This window comes from Hemitrygon akajei, chromosome 6 (genome assembly GCF_048418815.1).
Source record: "Hemitrygon akajei chromosome 6, sHemAka1.3, whole genome shotgun sequence".
In the NCBI taxonomy this organism is placed as follows: Eukaryota; Metazoa; Chordata; class Chondrichthyes; order Myliobatiformes; family Dasyatidae; genus Hemitrygon; species Hemitrygon akajei.
The window spans coordinates 168,221,014-168,242,083 of NC_133129.1; the positions used below are offsets into that span (position 1 = coordinate 168,221,014).

General features: G+C 40.7%; 1 protein-coding gene across 1 annotated transcript in view; it reads left to right on the plus strand.

The window, feature by feature from the left end:
* Positions 1-20,443, plus strand: part of fancf (FA complementation group F) — a 39,458-nt gene extending 19,015 nt beyond the window's left edge. Inside the window, exon 2 of the transcript XR_012099397.1 lies at positions 20,191-20,443. The gene's annotated coding sequence lies outside the window, so the exon portion shown is untranslated. The remainder of the gene's footprint in view (positions 1-20,190) is intronic.
* Positions 20,444-21,070: the final 627 nt, after the last annotated feature.

The following is a 21,070-nucleotide window of genomic DNA, read 5'->3' on the forward strand; positions in this document are numbered from 1 at the left end:
TAAAATAGGCAGTGGAGTAGCAAGGTCAACTTTCAGCAGCTTAATGTCTCATGCAATAGAGATTTGTTCCAATGTATGAAATACAATTGAGACAAAATTGCAAGTGTTAATTGGTGTAAATTAACACATTCTGTGACTTGTCTGTCAGGCAGCTGCACTTGGCTGAATTCTTTATTAACTGGTGCACTGACATTCTCTAAATACATAACTGGTTTTAAGTAAAATATCCACTATTTAAGCTAAGATTGTAGCGGATACTGTTATTCTCATTCTTGAAAGAAAGTTTCTCAAACTTTGAGTTGATAAGTGCACTCATGTAACCTATTGTTTTACTGCTATAGGACTGAATTCAAGCATGAGACAGATTGCATATCACTGCTTCTTTTGTGCCTCATGTAGTTTGTATGATCATACTTTTGCACTGGTTCACAGAGCTAAGGCCAAACATTGTGTTTGACACATTTGATTCCCTTTTCTGAAAATAATTCGTATTTTTGCAGTTTTTTAAAAATGTAGGCTGCAGAGAAGATAAAGTATAAACAATCACATATAACATTGATATGGCATTTAGAAAGCTCATCTAGGAATTGGCAGTTGGAGCAGAACTCAATAGAGTTAATGAACTCTAAAGCTCTGCCTTTTCTGGAGGATCTAGAACACTTTGATTGGATACTTCGGTTATGGTTCTCCTGTGTATTTGGGATGGTTAGAAGTAGAACCAAAAGCAAGACCTCCTTCATAGGAGCAGGAAGTTGAAGATCAGACACCTTTGGATTGAGTTGTTGGCTGGAATCAGTGTTAGGGCATTTTTGAGGTTGGGGCATAAAGCGAATATTGACTTCAGTGACCAACCTTCAGATCTGAATATGCATTGAAGATTAAATCTAAAATGCAACTCTGAACAATGGGTAGCCAACACTGATTTAAATTTGTTATTTGTATGTATTCGGGTATCTGTTGTATGAAGGAGGGATGTGTGAAAGGGGAGTGTAGTTCAAGGGAAGTATTGTAAATATGGATTTGTTTGAATTGTCACGAACTTTTCTTTTATCTTTAGCACATAAAATGTTGTGTAGAGCTGGGCCAAGCAGATAGTTTTCAACCAAAACGGTCTCATATGATGCCTGCTGTATCTTATTTTGTCAAATAAAGAAGCTGCTTCATATCTATCAGTAGTTCTCTATGGTGACTTCATTCATGCAACAGCAATCAATACCATGAATTGCACCAGTTCTCCTTGTGTAATTACAGTTTGAGCTAGCTGACTGAGAGAGTGGTCAGGGTGGTGGTGATGGGGAATGAAAGCTCTCATCCCGATACTCATCCATAAAAGGACATCACCTACATAATAATGTACTGGAGAGCAGATTGCTCATAGAATTATGAACTCATGGAGCAGCACAAGACAAAAACGGGTCCTGCACAACAACAATTATAATCATCTATACAGAGCAACAATCGGCTGGATGACCTCAGCAGGTTGAGCAGCATCTCTGGGGGCAAAGAAATTGTAAATGCTTTGGCACAAACCTCTAAATCAGTTTCTCCTGATGTAGGGTTTGACCAGAAACATTAACAATTACACATGCGCACACCCACTTTGGTATTTCTTCTCAGTGCTCTCCTAGATGCAACATGGCTTTTTTGAGCAAAACATACGCCATGCTTTTAGGAATATACAAACTTCAGCTTGTGCGCAGGGCAGTCAGATGCCACTCAGTGGTCAGCCTGTGCTAATGCGTAGAACATCACAATTTCTGCTCTTACGGACTTCAGTCTTTTGCAAGTCTTCTGCATACAATGTTTGAACATATTGGCACAGTTCCCAGCATGGAGTTCCATTCTAGCACTTGTTTTCATAACTAAAGGAAATTTAGTTTAAACTTTTCAGAGCTGGGTTGGCAGAATTTGAACGAACTTTGTGCAGTAAGCCTCCATTCTATTTTGTGGTAACTTCGAAGATCAAAGTAAATTTATCATCATTGTACATAAATGTCACCATATACAACCCTGAGGTTCGTGTGGACATAATTAGCAAATCAAAAGAATAATAACTATAACAGTATCAATGGAAGACCACCCAACTAGACAATGAACTGTGCAAATAAAAAAGAACAAATAATAATAAATAAATAAACAATAAATATCACAAACATGAGATGAGTCCTTGAAAGTGAGTGCATTGATTGAGGGAAAGTTTCAATGATGAGGCAAGTGAAGAAGTTTTCTTCTTTGTTTCAAGGGCTTGATTGGGGTTGAGGGGTAGTAACTGGTACTGAACCTACTGGTCCTGGTGCTATGTGCTATAGCTACAGAACCTAGGCCTCTACAATTGGATCCTCAACTTCCTAACTGGAAGACCACAATCTGTGAGGATTGGAAATAGCATCACCTCACTGACAACACTAGCACTTCACAGGGATGTGCGTCTGCTTTGTCCACTGCTCTACTAACTCTACACCAATGACTGTGTGGCTAGGCATAGCTCAAACAGCATCTATAAATTTGCTGATGATACAACTATTATTGGCAGAATTTCAGATGGTGATGAAGGGGTGTACAGGAGTGAGATATACCAGTTAGCCGAATGGTGTTACAACAACAGCCTTGCACTCAACATTAGCAAAACCAAAGAGCTGATTGTGGACTTCTGGAAAGGTAAGACAAGACCAATCATCATAGAGGGACCAGAAGTGGAGAGAGTGAGCAATTTCAAGTTCCTGGATGTCAATATCTCTGAGGACCTGACATGGACACAACATATTGATGCGGCTATAAAGATGGTGAGACAGTGGCTATATTTCATTAGGAGTTTGAGAAGATCTGGTTTGTTACCTAAAACCAAATATATTGTGGAGAACATTCTGACTGGTATTGGGGGAACTGCTCTATAATGGGTACCAGCCTCCATAATATCCAAGACATCTTCCAGGAGCAGTGACTTGGGAAGATAGCATCCATCACCAAGGATCCCCACCACCCAGGGCCTACCCTCTTCACACTGTTAAAGGAGGTGTACAGATGCCTGAAGGCACACACTCAGCAATTCAGGACAGCTTCTTCCCCTCTGCCATTTGATTTCTAAATGGACATTGAACCCATGAATGATACCTTCCTACTTTTCTATTTCTGTTATTTTGCACTACTTATTTTAACTTATCTATTATATATATATATATATATATATATATATATATATATATTTAATGTACTATACTTTATACTTAATGTATCTCAGTTTTTTCTCTCTTTATTTATCATGTATTTCATTGTATTACTGCTGTAAATTTAGCAAATTCAAAACATATGCCAGCGATATTAAATCTGAATCTGATTCTGATTCTGAACCTGGGCATGTGAGTCCTGAGGCTCTTGTACCTTCTTCCTGATGGCAGTAGCAAGAAGAGAGCGTGTCCTGGGTGGTGGGGGTCCCTGACGATGATGCTGCTTTCTTACGACAGTGTTTCGTGTAGATGTGCTCAGTGGTGGGATAAGAGAGGAACAGGTTGCTTAGTCTTTTTATAAAAAGTGCATGACTGAAGAGGAGTCGCTTTAATCCATGATAACAAACTAAGAAAAATCTATCAGCATGATCTGTTTCTATGTGTTTTGGAAGAAGAATGCTGTAAATAAATAGCATTTTACGCTGGTGTTTCTCTCATTCTTCGTGGTGTGTATCTTTCCGACATCAGCACCTACTTTGATTTTGCAGAATAGGTTTGCATAACCAGACTGCACTGCTTGAAATGTCTGCTTTTCTCCATGGCAACTGATACCCTTGGCATTTTGGCCCCAAGGAATTACATTTAAAATAGCAGCCATGTGAGTGACTTCTGTCTGCTGAAATCTACCTTCGTGCAGTTATATATAGTTTATGACTATGAAGTAAGTGGCCAATGTGCTTTGGGTTCTTTATTATATGCACTTCATTTATTACACCATATTTGAATGCAAAAGATAAAATTACAACTTTGCATAAATTACAACTTTTATTATGTTCTTATTATATGCACAAGATTTAAAACCGCTCTGCTAAATTTCTGCAGCTATAAACATTCTCTATGTGGCTCCAACTGTAGCTGTGCCAATTTGTTAGTTCTTCAGTGGACAGAAGTGCTGTGTTTTAAGCTGTTCCAGGAGCCTTGAAACTGCTTAATGTGTTGCTACTGACCTTTTTAAAAGGATCCTGGAGTGGATTGGCCCAAAACAAGCTTCCCCTTCCTTCCCTCCTCAAAGAAATATCGTTATTAGATGCCATCTGCATGGGAAAATTGTAATGTTCATATTGGCTTGAAAAGCAATGTTAAAAGCAAGCAATATAATATGAAGTCCTGAAAGCAAAACCACAACCTTTTGTTCACGCAAAACTTCAGCATCTAGGCTGCACACCTCAAGTCTGGCCCTTTATGTGCTAATTGAACCCCAAAATTAATTATTCATGATCGACAAGATCAATTAAAGAATCTGCAGGATTCATTTTGCTAGTCAACAGACAGATGGTGTCACCATAGCAACAAGAGCTATGAGCAACTAATACTTTAGAAAGAGGCAGTGACACATTTGTACTCGGAGCAGTATATGTGCAAATTGGACCCATGCAGATGGGAGCCATTTTATCACAATGATTAATGCTACTAACAGTGCACCGCCACCCCTAATTGGAACTGGATATTTCTAAAGATGAGAGGCAGTAGAATTTTATAACGTGAAGTGGCCAATAATGAAGTATAAAGTAAAACATCAAAAAACAGCCAGGATCAATAAATAAAATTAAATGTCCTAATTCAAATTGTAATTTACAGAAACTTGGAGCGCAGGGTTGGTAGTGCAGGTTAGCTGAAAGTCAAAGGATCAGCCATTACTTGAGTGAAGAACAACACAGATTTGAGGGCAAATGTGGCTTCCTGTATATTCTTTCCATTTCTTATACCTTGCCAAAGACTCACAACATACTGCCTGTTGAAAAGATAAATCATGATGACCTGAAGCATGCTACAATTTAATTGCAGAGTACACCAAGTCCTGTGCTTCTCTCTAATTTATTCCCCTTATCACTAAGCTTGTGTTTTACTAAAATTCCAAAAGCACTGTACACTTAGATAATGATAACAGAATAAAATGAAGTATCTGGAAAATACTGCCTCATAGAACATTGTAAGTGTACGTACATCTGTAAGATCCTCAATAGAGCCACTGTCCTCTGAAAGGCTGATTTTTTTTCTTTGATTACCCTTCGGGAACAATTCCTCCGAGACAAGTTTGGCATCAACAATAGAAACTGAAGCTCAGCTGCTGCATCGCAGTAAACAAGAAATAAAATAAATATGAAAGTGAATATCAAAAGGAAAGAAGCCTGCTATCACATTACATTAGCATGTATAACATAAAATATCCAAACATTCTGTACAATAGCGAGAGCAAACACTACCAGTGCAGCAAACGCCACCAATTCAAGAAACCAGCTTAGTTCAAATATCAGTAGATCACTGTTCATAATCGAAAAAGAATCCCACAGTAATGAATGCACAATATAGAATTTTGCACTAGGGGAAAGTCATTAAGGCCATTTTTTGTAAATTAAAGTTTTTATTCTTTTATCAGGAATAATTGCTATCAGTATTTATTCAGAAAAAAATGAGATTTTAATGATGAAAAGATTTCATCTATTACTAAACACTTAAAATTTTCTCTGCCTTGCGCAGAGTCCATTTTAGCACAGGCTGTTAAAACAACAAGATGGTGCTTCTCTCTGCTTTTGAAAATTCCCTGTAAAGTACCAGTATGCTATAGTGCATAATTCATGAATGCAATTGACTTGAACCACATATGCTGCATTTTTCCTTATTAATGCTACGTGGCTGCTATTTGCCCAGTTGAGAGCATGCTCAGTAACAGGAGCAACAGCCCCTTGAGTTTTAATCAAATACAGCTCCTTCAATATGAAATACTGCAATCTGTCATTAATTACTCTTCAGGCAACTGCTGGAAGTCACCTTTCAGCACAATGAAATGTTTATTTTTCTGATGGGCTGCAGGAGCTGGGGAATACACAGCTCCACCAAAATGAATGGGTTGTCTGCCCTGAAGGAATATCAGAATAATAGAGTAAGTGACATGCCAGGGGGAAAAAAAATCACAATATTCAGCAGTTCCCTTCAAAACCCCATTTCAGTCTCTGAAGTTTTGCAGTTGGCAAAACACCTTTGTTGTCTTCTCAGCTCAGCATCTTGGAGTCAAGCATTTAAACAGCACATGGGGACCTAGAAGTTGATCTGCACCGTTAAATGCACAACAAGAGATTTGAGCACGGCATGGCAGTGAGGGTTTCCATCATGGATCAGATTCACTGGCACCTGGGGCAATTGAAGATGCTTCAGGAAGTACACTGGTTGGGACGGAGCTGACCGGGGCTGGTGATGGGTGGCCACAGGTCAGAAGCCAACAGTATGCACGGGTGGAGGACAAAGTCCTGTGGATAGACATGCAGCAGTTTGGATCTTGGTTTAAAGGCGTGGTGTGGGGAGAACAGGTAGTGTCTTGAGAGTGAGATTAGGGGCTGGGGAGAGGGATTTGCATACAGGAAGGCAATATTGAAAAAGGGACAAAAAGATCAAAGGTTCAAAGGTCCAATTTAATGTCAGAGAAACGTATACAATATACATCCTCAGATGCTTTTCCTTCGCAAACATCCACAAAAACAGAGAAGTACCCCAAAGAATGAACGACAGTTAAACATGAGAACCCCAAAGTCCCCCCTCCCGTGCGTAAGTGGCAGCAAGCAAAGATGCGTAAATCTTGGAAGGAAAAATATTTTAGTGGCTAGGAAAAAGAGTGTAAGGTTTAAACAGCGGTGCGCATTTGTAAATGCAGGAGGTACGTTCAACAGGATGGGTGACTGCAAGTATTATTGGCTTATTATTGTCACTCGTACCAAGATACAGTGAAATCTTTGTCTTGCACACTGTTCATTCAGATCAAATCATTACACAGTGTGTTGAGCTAGGAAAAGGTAGAACAATAACACTGCAGAATTAAATGTTAAAACTACCAAAAAAGTGCTGTGCGGATGAACGGTGGCCAAAGGGAAAAGGTAACCTGACAACTACTGTGTGTAGTTCTCCGTTAGTCTCGATAGACCATGACCTTGGAAAGTTTCCAAGCTTTGGGCAAGTTTTTTTTTTATGGATGACCGGCAGTTGCCCAAGCTGCAAGTCTCCCCTCTCCACACCACCGATGTTGTCCATGTTGTCCAAGGGAAGGGCATTAGGACCCATACAGCTTGGCTGCTGGTGTCATCGCAGAGTAATGTGTGGTTAAGTGCCTTGCTCAAGGCTCGAACTAGCGACCTTCAGATCACTAGACGAATGTCTTAACCACTTGGCCACGTGCCAATACCCTGGCAACTACTAACATTATAAGCACAAAAAATTCTTCAGATAATGGAAATTCAATGCAATATACACAAAATTCTGTAGGAACTCAGCAGTTCAGGTTCAAAACATCAACTGTTTGTTCATTTCCACGGATGCTACCTGACCTACTGAGGTCCTTCAGCATTTGTGTATGTTGCATTGGGTTTCCAGCATCTGCAGAATTTCTTGTGTTCATGATGTTAGTAGTTACCAACTAACATGACTCTTTTTAAAATAATTTACTAAAGAAGTCATAGAAGAGGATTATTCGGAACTCTATTGCCCATGTTGTGCTTTGGATTAAGCAGATTCATCCCGCTGTGAGTTAAGAAACAGTTATCTGAACACAATGGTTGGTAAAATTGTAATAGTAAGACCGATTGGTTCTAGTACCAGGAACTTTTCATGCTTATTTACCTTCTTTGTTTTCCAAAATAAAGCTTATATTTTAATGCATGGGTCATAGGTGTGAAAAATTGTACTGGGGAGAAATTGAAGGAAAATTAATACTGGGTTCAAATTTAGGGGTTCACTTCAAAATTCAAAGGAAATTTATCATTAAAGTACATGTATGTCACCATATAGTACCCTGAGATTCATTTTCTTGCAGTCATTCACAGTAAATACAAGGAATATGATCTAACATACAGATGAGGTAGCCAGTGTACTTGAGTCAGACTTGGGACATCTGAAGCAAGTTCTTAACTCCTTGCATATGCTAATCAGAATCTTCAAAACAGTTTCAGAAACCCTACTCCCAAATTCAACATAAGCATACATCACTTGAATATCTCAACTGGACTGGAACATAGAAAGCATTAAAAATGACTTTAATAATACTTCATCTGGAGAGTTTAACATCGGTAGCTGAGCAAAGGGCGCTGAGTAGGCTACGGTCAATTATGGCCAATTATGGAAAACTCTGAACATCCTCTACATAGCACCATCCAGAGACAGAGAAGCAGTTTCAGCGACAGGTTACTATCGATGCAATGCTCCTCAGACAGGATGAAGAGGTCAATACTCCCCAATGCCATTAGGCTTTACAATTCAACCACCAGGACTTAAGAACTTTTTAAAAGCTATTATTAATGCTTTTTGAGATAGTGATTTAGATGCATATCATATTTTTTACTGAGTTAAGTATTGTATGTAATTAGTTTTGCTACAACAAGTGTATGGGACATTGGAAAAAAAAGTTGAATTTCCCCATGGGGATGAATAAAGTATCTATCTATCTATCTGTTTGGCACAAATGGAGACAACCAGAGTTGTTTTGCTGTTTGCAGTTCAGTAGATTCCATTTTAACAAAATAAGATGCTATGATGATTTTAAACTCAAGGAGAGCTTTTCTTAGTTTTCTGTACCATTATTGAAGAACGGAAGATTAATCTCAGAGGATTTTGTGTATCAACATCAAAACATCTACACATCTGTTTTTCACAATTCTCAGCTCCAATTTGTTGGATGGTTGAAACTTTGCATTTGAACCTGAACTGGAAAATCACTTCCTTAAAGGAAAATACTTCATCCTGTGAGGTAATGTTCCTGTAATTCATAGAAAATAACAGTGAACAGGGGATCCATTTGACTCTGGACTTGAGGATACCAATTTACATGCTATTTCCAATGTAATTTCTTACTTGTGTTTGAATGTATTACTGTGCCATTTTTAGAGGAAAATTATGGATTGGAGGCAGATTCGCTTGTTAATCTAGAAAAAGAAAATATTTTTGTCTGCAGAAGATTAAATAATTATAACTGTGCGAGTTCATTGCCATATCAGTCTTACATTAATTGAGCTTTTCTGTCCCTCCTTATAGACTTGTATTTGTTCAGAAATTCCTACTTGGTTACATTTACTGAATACTCAAACTCGATTTGACTATAGTTTGTTTCTTCTTTCCCAAATGTCATTTCCTTTGAAATCAAAGGAAACGAATTTTGGAAGCAGAGTACAAAGTGTGTTTTACACATGAAACATACAATGAATTTCAACCTTACAATGTTCACTGCCTCTGGTACTATAATATTTAACTTATTCAAAATAATAAGCATTTAGCCTCACTCCGCTCAGACTATTTGTACTTGCCTTGTGTAACCAGAACAACTGCAATACAGAATACATTATCATTGATATTCCAATCAACATTGGAAGGTATGGCAATCGGAATAGGGAATGTGTGGTGGTATAGTTATTTTTGTGAGTGATTTCCACATAATCCTAGGGATATTAACCGCAGTTTGTACATTTCACTCCATGCCACTGCTGGGACCACTGCAGTTTGCTTTCCCATGTGTCAAAAAATAATGCTAGGATGGAAGAGGAAATCAGCTCCCTGCTTAGATCATTTCTCTCCTTTCCTCTTTTCTGATTTGTATTAATCAGAGTCACTTTAGTGTCAATGTTGTGATGATCTGACGGCCGTCACTTCAGCTCCTCTCCCCTAGCTTCCATTGCTGTTATCTATCAAGGTTTTCAGTTTCTTTAATGTACATCGCCTTTGCGTCATGAAACAGCATCACTGCATTCCCTCTATCGATATGCAAATTGCAATTTAACATATTTTGCTATTTTAAGGGTAGGTAATAAAAACAAAACGCGTACTGTGAAAATGCATGTAGAATGTGGACTTTATAGAGTCGATTTTCAGAGTTATTTTATTACACTAAGATTTCCTGAACTATAGCACAATATGATAGTGCCTGTAGCTTAATGTTGCTTTTCCTTTCTGTATTCTGGGCAGTTTTTAAAATCAAACGTTAACGTTTACTGTGCAAAAATATGTATACCAGCGATCTGTTTAATCGATCATGCTTTGATTCTTACTTCCATCATGAATTGAGAGAGAGATCTGTACTCAGTGATGAGCAGACCAGAAATTAGTTCAGCTGTGTTTGTGATTGTTTAGTGTTCTCAGATGGATGAAGATAAATGGAGTGACAACTGCAGAATGTCAATTGCATATATCCTCTGTGTTCTGCTAGTGATGTACACTCAGTGGCCACTTAATTAGATACCCTAATAGAGTGGCCACTGAATGTATTTTTGCGGTCTTCTGTTGCATCCACTTCAAGGTCCGTGTTGTGTGTTCAGAGATGTTCTTCTGCACACCACTGTTGTAACATGTGGATATTTGAGTTACTAATCACCTCCCTGCTAGCTTGAATCAGTCTGGCCATTCTCCTCTGACCTCACTCATTAACAAAGTATTTTCACCCACAGAACTGCCGCTCACTGGATTTTTTCCTGCACAATTCTCTAAGCTCTAGAGAACGTTGTGCGGGAACAGTAGTTTCTGAGATACTCAAACCACCGCGTCTAGCACCAACAATGATTCCGTGGTCAAAGTCACTTAGATCACGTTTTTTCCTCATTCTGATGTTTGGTCTGAACAACAACCGAACAGCTTGATCATGCTTTTATGCATTGAGTTGCTGCTACTTGGTTGGGTGATTAGGTATCTGCATTAACAAGCTGATGTACAGTACAGATGTACTTAATAAAGTGGCCACTGAGCATAAATTATAATGTGGATACTGTTACAATTGGAAAATGTAAGCAGCGATTGCAAAATTAATTCTTGGAAATTAATTTCTTCAGCTGCCTCAAATCAGGCTACTCAAAATTACGCTGTGTGTTTCAACCTTCCAAAATCATAAATGTTGTACTGTGGAGAGCATCCTAACTGGCTGCATCACCATCTGGTTTGGGGGTGGGGGTTTGGGGGGGTCTACCATACAGTATTGAAGTAAGCTGTGGAGATTTATAGAATTAGTCAGCTCCATCATGGGCACTAGCCTCCATAGTATCCAGGATATCTTCTAGGAGTGAAGTCTCAAAAAAGTGGCCCCCATCACCCAGCACATGCCCTCTTTTCATTGCTACCTTTAGGAAGGAGGGACAGAAGCCTGAATGTAACTATTGTATATATATATATATATATATATATATATATATATATTGAATTGTACAGCTGCAGCAACTTTAACAAATTTCATGGCATGTGCCCATGATATTAAACTTGATTCAGATTCTGAATTGTAGTTGTTTTGTAGCTGAGGTTTGTTGGGATCACTGATGAATCTGCTGTGTGAAGTAAATCAATGTCAGCAGTCAGCTGCATTACCAGCAGAAGAAAAATTCTTGCCGTTTTCATTTTGGTCGTTGAGAAAGATGTTCACCTCTTCACTTTCCACTTAGATGTTTATTTCTTTCCCATTCTTGTTCTTATATACACTTCAGTCTTGTGCACACTGGGCCAGATTTTAACTTTCACCTACTGCCTGTAAACTTGACTCAGAGGATTAATCACTTATTATACACTCACCCCACGTCCCGTTTCACAAACCCATATCAATAAATTCATTGTTTACTTGATGCATCATATTGTCTCATTTTGTCACCGTCTGCCCCCTGAGTCAAAAACAAAATGCAATATTCAAGCTCTACGTGAAGACTGAGCACAGCATCTACCATGAAAGGACACTTAGAAGGACGTGCTGATGAGATTGTTGAGAAAGTTGGGAGAGGAAGCTTACATGGAACATAAGCATTGAGGGATATCAGCTGGGCTGTCTCTATGTAGCCTGTTTCTATGCAGTACACTCCAAGCAATCAGTGTGACTCAAGGTGTATAGTCAGACCATGATTCAATTTTTATAGAAAAATTAAAAAAATCCCAGGACATAGACCATAAAGAGGCATAGACTTCAGATCTGTTCCTTTTATTGTCTTAACGTGTCCAGGAAATCAATGTGGCCCAGGCATTACGGAGAGCAATATCAGTGATAATTGCCTATAGCTCCATCCTTGATTAATAATATTAAATGAGCTACATTGTATTTTCTGCACATTGTATTCTATCTTTGAAATTTATCCTATCAATTCCATGGAATTATAATACAGTATGGAACCACCTTCCTCAGTCTATCTCAACTACACTGACCAAGCATGAGAAAATTGGCATTTTTAATGGTTTATTATTGTCACATGTACTGGGATACACTGAAGTACTTAGCTTACACACTTTCCATACAGATCAATTCATTACAGTGTGCGTTGAGGTAGAACAAGGTTAAACACTAACAATGGGGAATAAAATGGAACAGTTACAGAGGAAGTCAGTGCAGGTAAACGTAACAAGATAGGTTGTAGGGCCAAGGGACGATTTTATTGTACAGGAGGTCCATTCAAGAGTCTGATAACAGTGGGATAGAAACTGTGCTCAAGTCTGTGGTTTGTGCTTCAAGGCTGTTATATTTCCTGCCTGCTGGCAGAGGGGAGAAGAGAGAATGTCTACCAAGATGTTGCTGCGCACTGTTGCAGTAGCCAGTCTGGCTCCAGTCGACAGTGAAGTTTCTTGCCCTGTTCGTCTTTTCTATGACCAGAGAACACTGCTGACCATAAAGAACACTAAAATTTGTAAATCTACCTCACTAGCAAGCGGAATAACAAAGGTGCTTTGCAGTTCTGGACTCATGCAAGAAGCGGGCTCTTGCTCCGCACGGCAGCTACTCGGGGAAGCGGCTGTCAGAAGCAGTGCATACAAATACAGAAGTGCAGTTAGCATGCCAGTAATCGAGTGAGGCTTATAGCAGATCCCTGCAAGCCTGTGCTCACGATGATCACTAGAGAACAAGATGGATTACTCGTGTCTGTGTCTGAACCGGTGTGACATGGGGGGATTGCTGCGCACTTGCCCTGACAGAAACATTGCTCCAGGACACCATTCCAAACTCGGCCATCTGGGTAGAAGGCCTAATCTTCTTTCGGGTGGAAAGAAATGCTGCAACCCCCCCCCCCCCCCCAGCAAAGACCGTGGTGGAGATCTGTATGTCTACTTCATGAAGAACTGGTGTGTGAACGCCTCGGTAAGAACATCCCACCACTCACTGCAGTTAGGGTTTTTAATGGTGAATCAGAATCGGAATCACTTTATTGCCAGTATCTGAAACGTGTCAGAATTAATTGTGATCCAGTGCCAAGCATAAAACACAGGACAACACCATAACAGACAACACAATAGTGACCAACAATTTACAAGACAATGGTGCAATCAACTATTGGCAGAATGGTCGCTTGTGCAAACGTCAAACATAAATAAATGAATAGACTCAATAATTATCAACAGAACAAGGAGAGCAGGAAACACCATTTTATGGATGCTGTGCTGGGGCACCTGAGTGAGTTTTGTTGAGAAGCTGCATAGCTACAGGAAAGAAGCTTCAGATCTGACTTGTAGTCCTGGTTGTGATGGACTTGTAATGTCTCCCCGATAGCAATTTGGTGAATAGGTGGAGACAACAGTAATTTATCCAGCTTTTTCTCTTTGCTCTGGCAATGAACAGGTCTTTTAATATCGGTAACGGACAGACACTGATCTCCACTGAGTGGATCAAACCAGTTCACAGGGTGATAAGGACATGACCAGAAGGTGCCACATCAGTGCTGCAGGACTGCTTCGAAAGCACGGACCAGAACATATTCAGGAGGCAGCTACCTACGATCATTACATCAGCATTGATGAATGTGTGGGATCAGTGACTCACTACTGAGGAAAATGCATTGAGGCCATTACCGTGATTAAACGCTACACTGCCAGGACAGACCAGAAACCATGGCTGACTGCAGAGGTTCGGGCGCTGCTTAGGGAGCAGGATGCTACCTTCAGATTAGGGGATAGGGCGACTGTAAGGTCAGTAAAAGCCATGTTGTCCCATGCCATCAGGAAGGAAAAGCATGAATATGTACTGAAGATCCATGGACATCTTTGTTACACAAGGGACACGCAGCACGTGTGGCAAGGTTTACAAACTATAACCAATTACAAGTTACCAATTGTGTTAAATGCCAAGCTGAAGTCAATGAATAACATCCTGGTGTATGAAGCATCATTTTCTAGATGGGACAGGATGCCAGTGCGTCAACAACAGTGATACCTGCTTTCCTGATAGGCTGAATTATTTCTGTGCATGATTTGATGCATTAAATGATGGGATATCAAGGAAGGCCCCCTCTGCTGCCATGCAAAGCTTCAGGGCCGGACAACATACCTGGTCAAAGCTGAGGGATTATGTGGCCCAGCTAACTGAGGTCTTATCAGATATCCATAAGACAAAGGAGCAGAAGTCGGCCATTTTGCCCATCGAGTCTGGTCTGCCATTTCATCATGAGCTGATCCAATCTCCCCTTTAGTCCCATTCCCCCGCCTTCTCACCATAACCTTTGATGCCCTGACTACTCAGATACCTATCAATCTCTGCCTTAAATACACCCAAAGACTTGGCCTCTACTGCCGCCTGTGGCAACAAATTCCATAGGTTCACCACCCTCTGGCTAAAAAACCTTTTTCGCATCTCTGTTCTGAATGGGCGCCCTGCAATCCTCAAGTCATGTCCTCTCGTACTAGACTCCCCCACCATGGGAAACAACTTTGCCACATCCACTCTATCCATGCCTTTCAACATTCAAAATGTTTCTATGAGGTCCCCCCTCATTCTTCTAAACTCCAAGGAGTACAGTCCAAGAGTGGTCAAACGTTCCTCATATGCTAACCCTCTCATTCCTGGAATCATTCTAGTGAATCTTCTCTGAACCCTCTCCAATGTCAGTACATTCTTTCTTAAATAAGGAGCCCAAAACTACACGCAGTATTCCAAGTGAGGTCTTACCAGTGCCTTATAGAGCCTGAACATCACATCCCTGCTCCAATACTCTATTCCTCCAGAATTAATGCCAACATTGCATTCGCCTTCTTCACCACCGACTCAACCTGGAGGTTAACCTTAAGGGTATCCTGCACGAGGACTCCCAAGTCCCGTTGTATCTCAGAACTTTGAATTCTCTCCCCATTTAAATAATAGTCTGCCCATTTATTTCTTCTACCAAAGTGCATGACCATACACTTTCTGACATTGTAATTCATCTGCCACTTCTTCATCCATTCCCCCAATCTGTTCAAGTCTCTCTGCAGACTCTCTGTTTCCTCAGCACTACTGGCCCCTCCGCCTATCTTTATATCATCAGCAAACTTAGCCACAAAGCCATCGATTCCATAATCCAAATTGTTGATATACAACGTAAAAAGAAGCTGCCCCAATATGGACCTCTGTGGAACACCACTGGTAATCGGCAGTCAACCAAAATAGGATCCCTTTATTCCCACTCTCTGTTTCCTGCCAATCAACCAACGCTCTATCCACGTATGTAACTTTCCCATAATTCCATGGGCTCTTATCTTGTTTAGCAGCCTCATGTGTGGCACCTTGCCAAAGGCCTTCTGAAAATCCAAATACACAACATCCACTGCATCTCCCTTGTCTAGGCTACTTGTAATTTCCTCAAAAAATTGCAGTAGATTTGTCAGGCAGGATTTTCCTTTAAGGAAACCATGCTGAGTTCTGCCTATCTTGTCATATGCCTCCAGGTACTCCATAACCTCATCCTTGACAATCGACTCCAACAACTTCCCAACCACCGATGTCAAGCTAACAGGTCTATAATTTCCTTTTTGTTTCCTTGCCCCCTTCTTAAATAGCTGAGTGACATTTGCAATCTTCCAGTCCTCCGGAACCAGGCCAGAATCTGTTGACTTTTGAAAGATCATTGCTAATGTCTCCGCAATCTCCACTGCTACTTCCTTCAGAACACGAGGGTGCATTCCATCTGGCCCAGGAGATTTATCTACCCTTTAACGTCTGTCAAACAGTCCTGTCTCTACAGGCTTCAAGGAATTCTGGTGTCCAAGAGAGTGACAGTAATTGGCCTGAACAGTAATTGCCCAGTGGCACTGACTTCAACAATCATGAAGTGCTTTGAGCAGCTGATAATAGAACATTTGGAATCCCACCATTCAGCTGCATTGGACCATTTCCAGTCACATACCACTGGTCCACTGATAATGCCATAGCCTCAACCCTCCATTGCATCCTGTCCCACCTGGAAAACGACGCTTCATACAACAGGATGTTATTTGCCAACTTCAGCTCAGTATTTAACACAATCATCCCTCAGAGACTGGTGGATAAACTGTGCTCACTGGGACTCAACTCCCCTCTCTGTAAATGGATCTTGGACTTCTTGACAGGAAGATCCCCGTCGGTCTATGTTGGCAGCAAGGTCTGAAGCTCCAACATGCTGAGCACTCGTGCCCCCTTACCCCCCCCACCCCCTCCCGAGTTGTGTACTCAGCCACTGTTGCTGATGACTGCACTGCCAGATTCAGCTCAAACTGCACCATCAAGTTCGCTGATGATACTACACAGGATAGCCTCATCAGCAACAAAGATGAGTCAACATACAAAGCAGAGGTCAAGAGGCTTGTCAAATAGTGCAAAAACAACCCGGTTATAAACATGGACAAGACAAAAGGGATGATTGTGGACTTCAGGAAGGCACAGATTGATGACTCTCCATTGCAATTAAATGGCTCAGCTGTGGAGACAGTGATGAGCATAAAGTTCCTTGATGTGCACATAATGGATGATCTACCTGGACCCACAACAGCTCCACACTAGTCAAGAAGGCAAAACAGTGTCTAATCCTTCTGAGGAGATAGAGACACACAATCCCCATTCTAACAACTTTCTACAGGAGCACCATCGAGTGTCCTGTCTGGCTGCATCATTGTCTGGTAAAGAAGCTGGAAGGAATCAGACAAGATCCAACAGAGGAAGTAAAAATCACCAAGAGGATCTCTGGGGTCTCTCTTCCTTCTGTGTGTGACTTTTACCCAGTGTGTTGCAATCTAAGGGCTCGAAGCATTGTTGAGGATCCCTACAAGCTATCCCACAATCTCTTTGACCCACTACCATCAGGAGGGAGGTACAGAAGCATCAGGAATAGGACTGCCAGGCCGGGTAACGTCTTCTTCCCTCAGGCTGTGAAACTAATGAATACACTGCCACCACTGAGGTCTCATCACCAGGACAATAATCTGTTTACTGGTTACCTGTGATGTGCACTACATGCATTTTGAATGTTTATTTATGGTAATATTTTGGTTTATATGCTGTGTGGGATATATATTTTATGGGTGCACTGTGGTCCAGAGGAACATCGTTTTGTTTGACTGTGTATATGTTCAGTCAGATGACAATAAACTTGAACTTGACTTGAATGTCCAGAGTGGGTGGGGTCTTTGATTATGCTGGCTGCTTTACTGGGGCAGTGAGAAGCATAGACAGAGTCCATAGAAAGGAGGCTGGATCCTGTGATGTGCTCATCTGAGTCAACAACTCTTTGATATATAGGTATATAGAAGTAAAAGTAGCATTGAAAAACTCCTTTGAAATTTGAGTGAATATTGATCACTAAAACAATAAGCATATGTAATGAAACTGAAGACATGAGTGAATATACATGCTGGAATCTGGAGCATTCAGTAAAATATGAACGAACTGAGGAGGCAGAGGAATTGGTTGGCATTTCAGTTCAGCACTGGGCATCAGAGCTGATGGACTAATACATGAGGGCTAAATAATCAGGACTAGTGTATCAATATATTAACAGTGAGTGAAATTGTTCTCTGATATTTTAACAGCAATTAATCAGCCCGCTTCCTTCCCCTCTGCTACCAGATTTCTCAGCGATCCATGAACACAACCCTGCCATTCCGCTTTTGCGCTATTCATTTAATTTTTTATCGTACCTGTGTCCACTGATTAACTGGACTCTGTACAGGAACAACAGCACGGCCCCTGTAACCACACTGTTCTGAAGTCTGAACAGAGAAATGTCATTGTTATACAGAATTGGCCAGCAGTTATGGATATTGACCGTTTGGTAAATTGTGTATGTTTGAATTCCTTACTTGCAGGAGCAATCGCCATTCACACTACAGGTGTTGAAAGTCAATAGAAACTACAACTGATGATACTTAGAAATCAGTAGAGTATTGTCCTTTATTTGGTGTGTGTTCCTTGAATCCTTTCATTGCATTCTGAACTTGTCACAGTAAGCTAAAATGGCATCACTGCGAGATAAAGAGAAAATATGGTCTTCAAATATCTTTCTTTCCGGGACTGTCTGCACTCTATCTGCATTCTATCCTCAAACCAGCTCATCTTCAACGATCCTCACTCCTCCTTGAACCCTATACCCCCCGAACACACAGTCCTGCACTTCCTCTGCACCTGTCCCAATCTTACCATCTAATGCACAGACAACTGGGGTACTGTTGTAACATGTCATTCTGACCTCTACGATGCTGAGGCCAGGCAGCAACTCTCAGACACCTCTTCGTACCTACCCCTTAAAAAAGACTACGCTCCAGACCATAAGAAAATTGTCTTCGACACCATTACTAGCCTCATCAGCTCTGCAGAACTCCTATCCAGTGCCACCAAACTCATAGCTTCCTGACCCCGCATAGCTTGTTTCTACCTTCTACCGAAGATCCACTAACCTGACATTCTGGGTAGGCCAATTGTCTCTGCCTGCTCCTGCCCCACTGAACTTGCTTCTGCATATCTCAACTCCATTCCATCTCTGTTGGTTCAGTCCCTTCTCACCTACATGCGCAATACTTTACATGCTCTTGAACTCCTCAATAACTTTCATCTTCCTGGCCCTGACTACTTTATTTTCACCATGTATGTCTAGTCCCTTTACATTTCTATCTCCCATCAAGAAGGCCTTAAAGCTCTCTGCTTCTTTCTCAACAAAGGACCCAACCAGTTCCCCTCCACTACCACCCTCCTCAGTTTGGCAGAACTGGTCCTCACCCTTGACAATTTCTCCTTCGGCTCCTCCCATTTTCACCACACTCAAGGGGTAGCTCTGGGCTGCAGCTATGCCTGCTTTTTCATTGGCTACATAGAACAATCCATGCTCCAAACCTTCATTTGTACTGCTCCCCAACTCTTCCTGCACTACATGATGACTCTATCAGTGCAGCTTCATGCACCCATGCTGAACTTGTTAATTTGATCAAATTTGCCTCCAACTTACACCCTGCCTTTAAATTAATTTGGTCTATTTCTGACTCCCTCCCCTTTCTTGATCTCTCTCTCTCTGTTTCCATCTCTGGAGATAATTGTCAACTGACATCATTTATAAACCTACCAATTCCCACAGCTATCTTGACTATACCTCTTCTAGCCCTACCTCCTGTAAAACTGTAATTCCCTTTTCTCAGTTCCTTCATTTCCACCACTATCTTCCCAGGATGAGGCTTTCCTTTCCCAGATATCAAAGATACCTTCCTTCTTCAAAGAATGAGTTTTACCTTCCTCCACCATTGGCGCTGCACTTACCTGCATCTCCACTTCCCGGACATCTGTGCTCACCCCATTTTCCCGCCACGTTAACAGTGACAAAGTTTCCCATGAGCATCCTCATCAAACACATCATTCGCTGCACCTTTTGAAACCTTCAACAGGATCCTACCATCATAACTATCTTTACTTCCCCTGCCTGCCCCCAGTCTCTACTTCACTCACGGATGGTTCCCTCCGTGATTCCCTGGTCCATTTGTCCCTCCCCCCTGGCACCTATACCTGCAAATGTCCAAAATGCTATACCTGTCCATTACCCTCCTCTCTCACCTCTATTCAGAGCCCCAAGAAATCCTTCCAGGTGAGCCAACACTTCATCTGCAAATCTGTTGGAGTCGTCTGTTTCATGACATATCTGTCAATTAATCTGATTCTTATCTCTGTTACAAAAGGGACTTATATAGTTTAATTGAAAATTTTAAACATTCAAAGATTCAAAGTACATTTATTATCAAAGAATGTATAAATTATATAATCTTGAGGTTTGTTTGCTTACAGGCAGCCACAAAACAAGAAACCCTAAAGAACCCAATTTTAAAAAATGAAGACCAAAACATAATGTGCGGAGAAAGAGCAAAAATACAAATCATACAAACAATAGGAGTGAGCAACAGCATTCAAAACCAAATTGAGTTCCAAGTATGAAAAGCATAACTAAAGAAATGAAAAGAATCAAAGCTTCAATCAATTCAATTCCTCAACCAGGATCTTTCATGGACTTAAAGATTGCTTGTTTGTAAATATGAAGGATGAGAAGGGTATATTTCTTCAATAAATTTCCTCATTTTACACAGAGCACTGCCAGAGTTTTATTTGATGTTCTTATAAAATTATTAGTTAACAGTTAACAGGAAGCCTTCCAACTGAAAATTACCTTTAACAAAGCGCCAATGAAACCCTAAAGAATACCTTACCTTGTGTTCATCTTATGTATCCAATATGTTGAATCCTTTCTTTCACATCTGAATGCCAATACATACAGAAAGTAGAATTGTTTAGAGATTCCAAAACAACTGCTGCATATTTTTTTTAAAATCTTTAGTTTAGGGAAGAAACTATCATCTAGATCAGGGGGTCCCAACCTGGGGTCCACAGACACTTCAGTTAATGGTATGGCTCCATGGCATAAAAGGTTGAGAACCCTTTTGAATGCCAACTGCATTCTCTGAACCTAACAACTAAGACTCAAATTCTCAAAGTATTAGGCACCTGGAATCATTATAACAGAGTTAACATGACGTGAGATAACCTCTGCCGTCCTTAATTAAATGGGTACTGGATCAAGACCAGGGACCAAAATGGTATCAAAGGCTTGAGGAGTGTGGGTGGGAGAGTGGGGAATGACGTAAGAGGCTGGGAGGGGATGGATGGAAGGTGT